The sequence below is a fragment of the Syngnathus typhle genome, unplaced genomic scaffold (genome assembly GCF_033458585.1).
Source record: "Syngnathus typhle isolate RoL2023-S1 ecotype Sweden unplaced genomic scaffold, RoL_Styp_1.0 HiC_scaffold_34, whole genome shotgun sequence".
Taxonomy (NCBI): Eukaryota; Metazoa; Chordata; class Actinopteri; order Syngnathiformes; family Syngnathidae; genus Syngnathus; species Syngnathus typhle.
This window is the reverse complement of record NW_026871940.1, coordinates 393,116-399,890: the sequence shown is the minus strand read 5'-3', so window position 1 is coordinate 399,890 and position 6,775 is coordinate 393,116. Positions and strand designations below refer to the sequence as shown.

Here is a 6,775-nt window from a genome sequence, read left to right as displayed (position 1 = left end):
TCTCATTTTCCCCTGCTAGGGGTTTTTAAGTTTTTCCTTGCCCTTTTGGGAGCTTAAGATCAGGGGATGCTTTGAGAATAATTGTCAATTTCTGTCTATGTGAAGCCCTTTGAGACTGCTTGTGATTTAGGGCTATACAAATAAACTTGACTTGACTTGACTTGAATCTCATCTCCCAGGGAAAAAAATATCCGATCCGAAACAATCTGCACACACCGAGTTGCGATAGATGGCACCAGCATTGCCGAATGGACAAATAGAAAGAAAGAAAAAGGAGAAAGGAAGGAAATAAAGAGGAAAAGAGAGAACACTGCTGCGGGGCTGCCACTCACAGTGGCGCCAAACCCAAAAAAAAGGGGCTTGCATATTAGGTAACCGCTCGTGGTGTCCGACAATTAGTGGATTTAGAAGTTTCTCTTCAGAGAGAATTTTTGGCCTCAAAGTGAGTAGGAGACAGGTTTTTCACCAATGTGTTCTTGCATTTGATTCTAAGTTTACTTTCTGAGAGAATATTTGGCCACAAACTAAACAGGAAAAAGGGTTCTCACCTGTGTGTGTTCTTGTATGTGTTTTGAACTGTCCCTTCTCTGAAAATCTTTGACCACAAACTGAGGAGGAAAAAGGGTTTTCTCTCCAGTGTGGGTTCTTGTGTGTATTTTTAAGTTTCCCTTTTCTGACAATCTTTGGCCACAAACTGAGTAGGAAAAAGGGTTTTCAACTGTGTGTTCTTGCATGTGTTTTTAAATTTACCTTCTGTGAGAATCTTTGGCCACAAAAAGGGTTCTCACCAGTGTGTGTTCTTGTGTGTCTTTTCAAGCTTCCTTTCTCTGAGAATCTTTGGCCACAAGCTGAGCAGGAAAAATGTTTTTCACCTGTGTGTGTTCTTCCATGTGTTTTTAAGTTTACCTTCTGAGAGAATCTTTGGCCACAAACTGAGCAGGAAAACGGTTCCTGTCCTGTGTACTCTTGCATGTGTTTTTAAGTGTCCCGTCTGACCGAATCTTTGGCCACAAACTGAGCAGGAAAAAGGTTTCTCATGGGTGGGGGTACTTGTGTGTGTTTTTAAGTCACCCTTCTGTGAGAATATTTGGCCAGGAACTGGGCAGGAAAAATGTTTCTCAACTGTGTGTGTTCTTGTCATTATTTTTAGGTGACAGTTCTGCGAAAGATTGGCTACAAACTGAGCAGGAAAAATATTTTTTCAGCTGAGTGTGTTCTTGCATGTATTTTTAAGTTTACTTTCTGAGAGAATCTTTGGCCACAAAGTGATCTGGAAAAGGATATCTCACTGGTGTGGGTTCTTGTGTGTGTTTGCAATCACCCTTCTGAAAGAATTTTTGGCCACAAACTGAGCAGGAAAAACGTTTCTCCCCAGTCTGGGTTCTCATGTGACTTGTTAAGTGCCTCTTCTGAGAGAATCTTTGGAAAAACCTTTCCCTTCTGTGTGTATTCTTAGGTGCAGTTTCAAACTCCTCTTATGAGCAAACATTTTCCAAGACTGAGAACATTTCCAGTGTTTGGTATAAAATATCAACTTCTGACCCAAGACAAGTTGAGGGCATACTGTAGATATCCTCTTCTTCCTTCTCTTTCTCCGCTTCTTTTATCAAAGTTGCTCTGGCTCGGCCTCCTGTTTCTCATTAATCATGGCTGTTCATGGCTGTTGTCTCATTCAAACTTGTACTTAAAAACTAGCGCTTCAACCACCAGCTTCAACCACCAGCTTCAACCAGAGGTTCGAGCACGCTAACTGATTCTCAAACTTGGCCAAGCTATCTAGCCTTGCTTGGTCGCAGAATAGTAGCATGGGAGGTAAACGTGGTGACATCCTGATTTCCACTTTGTAATATTGTAGTTAAATAGTTTATAGTTTAGAATTAACCACAGCAGAACAGGCCTTGTAGCTCAGTGGTTAGAGCACTGGTCTTGTAAACTAGGGGTTGTGAGTTCAATTCTCACTGAGGCCTGATTGTACACTAAACATTAACTGCGCAAGCTCGACATATAAGAGTTGAGGGTGTAATTCCACATATCTTGTCCATGGTACTGGTGACCAGCAGTTATGTGATGACTTGTTATTGTCTTTGAGGATCATAAGGGAAATTTTATAATTTCAGACGGCACACAAATGTGTCCACACTGGATGAGAATCACTGGCTTACAGTCCTGTTTAGACTACATTTTCAAGCGTTTCTTTTGGTCAATCTTCTAAAAGGTTGACAGTTTTGCCAAGCAAGGCCGCGTACCTCATTAATAAGAGCATTAGAATTGTAACTCAGAGGGTGTGAGTTAAATTCCCACTAGAGTCTGACAGACAGCTACATCTGCTAACCCTGCTTGGTTGTAGTGTGTTTGAATTTTTGATTAGCGGTAGGTGTTAAAGCCTCATTGCTAGCAAGAGAACTAGTCTTGCAAACAAAGATTCACTCGCTGTGTTTCAATTCACAGGCTGCATCCCCAGAAATACTTTTTTTTGCCAATTATCAGGCTGCATGACATGACTTCTGGTGCGACGCGAACGCACGTCATGTGACACACGAATTCAGCCTTGAAACCGGCATTCTTTAAATGGCAACAGATGCTGAGCGGAGACTACACATATTTTAAAGTAATTTCCCATATTACTCTTTCAAATATCTATTCAGAAACTCTGAACATATAAGGACATATTTATTGAGAGAAAACAGGGCAGGAGGGGGAGTTTGTTCCCCTCAGCAACTGGTTAATCAATATAGTCTACATTCCAACATAATCATACGATCAAGAACAGTGGAGCCTCGGTTTTCGGCCACAATCCGTTCAAGAAGGCTGTTCCAGAAGTGAATCGTTCAAATTCCAAATAATGTTTTCCCTTTACAAATAATAGAAAAAAAATTATCTATTCCAAGCAAAAAAACCTGCCTTTTTTTTTGTCCGATCGCGCAACTGCAGCGCAGCGCCGATGTCAGGTTTATTTCGATGACTGAATAACTATTAAGAGAAGAGCAACAGCAAACAAACCACAAGTGAGACAGAATATTAAGTCTTTTCTCGGGAGGAGTGCAGTACAGATAGCTTACAACAATCTCTACACACACTAAATATCTGTAGGCACTCCCGCTCTTTTTATTTGGATTTGCCCTACCCACAGTGTGAGACATAAACCACTAAAGGGGAGGAGGAAAGCATGTGGGCTTTGTCTCGTAAGGAAAAAATCACTAGGTGTTTACATACTGATAAGAACATCTGGGAAGAGGAGTTTGAGTGGACTGGATACAGAAGAAAAACCTTTGACCTCTAGTTAAAACATAGCAAGGGAAGTTTTACGACCTTGTGTAGGATGCAACAAGCTAAGTTATTTATTACTGGTAATATACGTTCCAACCTAATCCTACGATAAAGATAGTTAGCAAAAACCCTGACTTTAATGGTCACTTGGAGGTTCATCTGGGGTGCAAGACAGCAATGAGGCACGTTGTCTAACAAAGTGGTCTTTGTTAGAAAGGAACTGTCCTTCTGTGGTACATCATAAAAACACCAAGGCCAAACAGCAAGCATATATTGCAGTAATATCGCGGTAAAGCATTGATTAGAGAACGCATGATAACATATATATATACACATTTTTCTAACAATTCCCTCCTGTTTATCATAAGTTCTCAGAGACCCTTTTATCACCTAAAAGCGGCCATTTCAAAAAGATTTTCAGCCGTAGGATCACAATTCATAAGAACAAATTTACACCCGGGAGGAGATCGAGCCTTAATAATCAATGTCAGAGTCGGGAAACAAATCGGACAGGTTTACCACAGGAGCTTCAAAGATGGAGCCATCGCTAGAGCGACAACCCTCGTCAGTCGCAAAGTCGTCCCCTTGGAGCAACGGAAAAGTCTCAGCTGCTGGAGAGATAGCAGTTGTAATTAACCTGTTAATTAGAGACCGGAGACACGGAATACAACAACATCCACACAAGTCAAGTCAAGTTTCAAGTTTATTTGTATAGCCCTAAATCACAAGCAGTCTCAAAGGGCTTCACATAGACAGAAATTGACAATTATTCTCAAAGCATCCCCTGATCTTAAGCTCCCAAAAGGGCAAGGAAAAACTTAAAAACCCCTAGCAGGGGGAAAATGAGAAACCTTGAGAAGGGACCACAGATGGAAGGATCCCCCTTTCAGGATCACCAGGTTGAAATGGATGCAGAGAGGGCACAAATGATACAACATGAAAATCAATTAAATAAAAAGTGGATGTCCATGTCACAGCAGAGGGCTGCCGAAAGGAGCCCTCAATTGTCCTGGCAGTGCTCTTCGAGGAGGTTGAGCTGCAGTTCCCCTATCCTGAATTGGCCACGAGAATCCAGATAGCCGCTGTCAGCATGGGTACCACCTAACCACCTCCCCGGCCGGGGAGGGGGGAGGGAGGGGGTGTAGAGGGAGAGAAAACAAACTCCAGCCGAATCGGCCACTACAGGTTAGTTAAAGGCCATGTCATAGAAATGTGTCTTTAAACGTGTCTTAAATGTTTCTACTGAGGTAGCAGTCCTAATATCCATTGGTAGGGCATTCCAAAGCTCTGGAGCCCGAATAGAAAATGCTCTAGAGCCTGCAGACATTTTCTTAGCCCTCGGTGTCGCTAAAAGGGTAGCGTTTTGCGAACGAAGGTTACGAGACGGAACATAAGGAACAACTAGGTCGACGAGATATGAAGGCGCTAAGCCATGCAGCGATTTATAGGTTAATAGAAGAACCTTGAAGTCACATCTTAAATGGACCGGAAGCCAATGTAAGTTGGCTAGTATTGGGGTAATGTGATCAAATTTTCTTGTCCGAGAGAGCAGCCTTGCAGCGGCATTTTGTACTAACTGTAGACTTTTGATGCGGGACTTAGGAAGACCCGAAAATAGTACATTACAGTAGTCCAGGCGCGACGTGACGAACGCATGTATAATAGTTTCCGCATCACCGGTCGAGAGGATCGGACGAATCTTTGCAAGGTCAAAACAGCAGAAAAAACGGCAAGGGAGACTAGGACCGAGGAAACCAGGGTACGGTGCTGTCCGAACACGTTTAGCCAGTCGTTCCAAACCTCCGTGTTCACTCCACTGTGTTCCTTCATTTTCCCATTCAAGGTCCTCAGGCCCTCAAGGACCTGGGACAGGCTTCCATCAGCGGCAGTATTATTTGGAATAAATGTGCAGCATTGCTCACCAAACATGGCGCAGACACCACCCTCTTTTGAGAGTAGCATGTCAAGGGCCATTCGGTTCTGGAAAGCCATGAGGGAAGTCGCGGCCAGTTGGGAGGGGACCGACCTGAAACCCGCCTCGGTCCAATTTCCAAGCCTCTGCACGTTGTAATGGATGTAGTTGATCCTGTCGACATTTTTGTTAAGCGTACACCACCAACACAGGGTGAATTCAAAACCAGCTGCTATCTGATTCACCAGCCTACACTTATCCGGTACTCCTCTGGGAACACCAATTGCATCAATTTCGGTCAGATCATCGTCGGCTCTCAAATTCAAAGATATTTTGTTTTTTTTACCAGCTTTTTTTTTTTTCTTTTTTTTCAGATCTTGGGATGTTGATACTTATACAATTTAGCTTGACTACATTCTCTGAAAGCAATGGCTTCTTTTTTTCTTTCTTCAATGGATATTACTATATAGAATGCTCTGTCACACATTTCAGTCCAATAGACGTGATAGATTTCACACAATCTTAAAATTCAACCACTCTTATGAAAGGGACCCAATTAGCTCGTGGGAAGCACAAGTGATTCCAGAACACGAGAGGCTTTCGTGAGTGGTATCAAAACCCGCGTTGGGTTGATTCCCACATTGGGCGTCATTATTTATTTTACTCTTTATCCTTCCCGGTTATCATTTTCAACGGTGATCATTTGTAACTTTTGTCATTCGCAACAAGCAATTTCCACCACTTTGATTACGCATTCGCATTCAACAAACACATTCATTACATTAACCAAATTCAACCAATATCAGCAAAGGGACCCGATTAGCTCAGTCGGAAACACAATGGCAATGTCAACCCGAGCCAGTTTCTTGTAGTGGGATCGATTCCCACATTGGGCGTCATAAATTGTTTTACTCTTTATTCTTCCCCCTTATCATTTTCAACGCTTATCATTTGTACCTTTTTTGTAAAATTTGAAACATTTCATTTTTAACGCTTATCATTTGTACCTTTTTGTAACATGTATTTGTAACATTTTCCCATTTATTTCACAATTATTTCTTTTCCCTTTTCATTCTTCCCGCTCATCATTTTTAACGCTTAACGTTTGTACATTAACATCTGCCTTCGCCTTCACACGCAATTTCTTCCGAAATTGCAATTCTAGTTGTGTGAAGGCGAAGGCCTTCACACATTGTTATTCTACTTTATTGTTATTATTTTTTTTATTCTTATTGTGTGAAGGCGAAGGCCTTCACACATTGTTATTCTACTTTATTATTATTATTGTGTGAAGGCGAAGGCCTTCACACATTGTTATTCTACTTTATTATTATTATTGTGTGAAGGCGAAGGCCTTCACACATTGTTATTCTACTTTATTATTATTGTGTGAAGGCGAAGGCCTTCACACATTGTTATTGTGTGAAGGCGAAGGCCTTCACACATTGTTATTGTGTGAAGGCGAAGGCCTTCACACATTGTTATTCTACTTTATTATTATTATTTTTTTTATTGTGTGAAGGCGAAGGCCTTCACACATTGATATTGTACTTTATTGTGTGAAGGCGAAGGCCTTCACACATTGATATTGTACTT

The 6,775-nt window shown here is 41.7% G+C and overlaps 1 non-coding gene across 1 annotated transcript; it reads left to right on the top strand.

Annotated features, from left to right (window-relative positions):
- Nucleotides 1-1,894: 1,894 nt before the first annotated feature.
- On the top strand, nucleotides 1,895-1,967 carry trnat-ugu (transfer RNA threonine (anticodon UGU)). Its single transcript has one exon. It is a non-coding gene; the product is annotated as a tRNA-Thr (tRNA).
- Nucleotides 1,968-6,775: the final 4,808 nt, after the last annotated feature.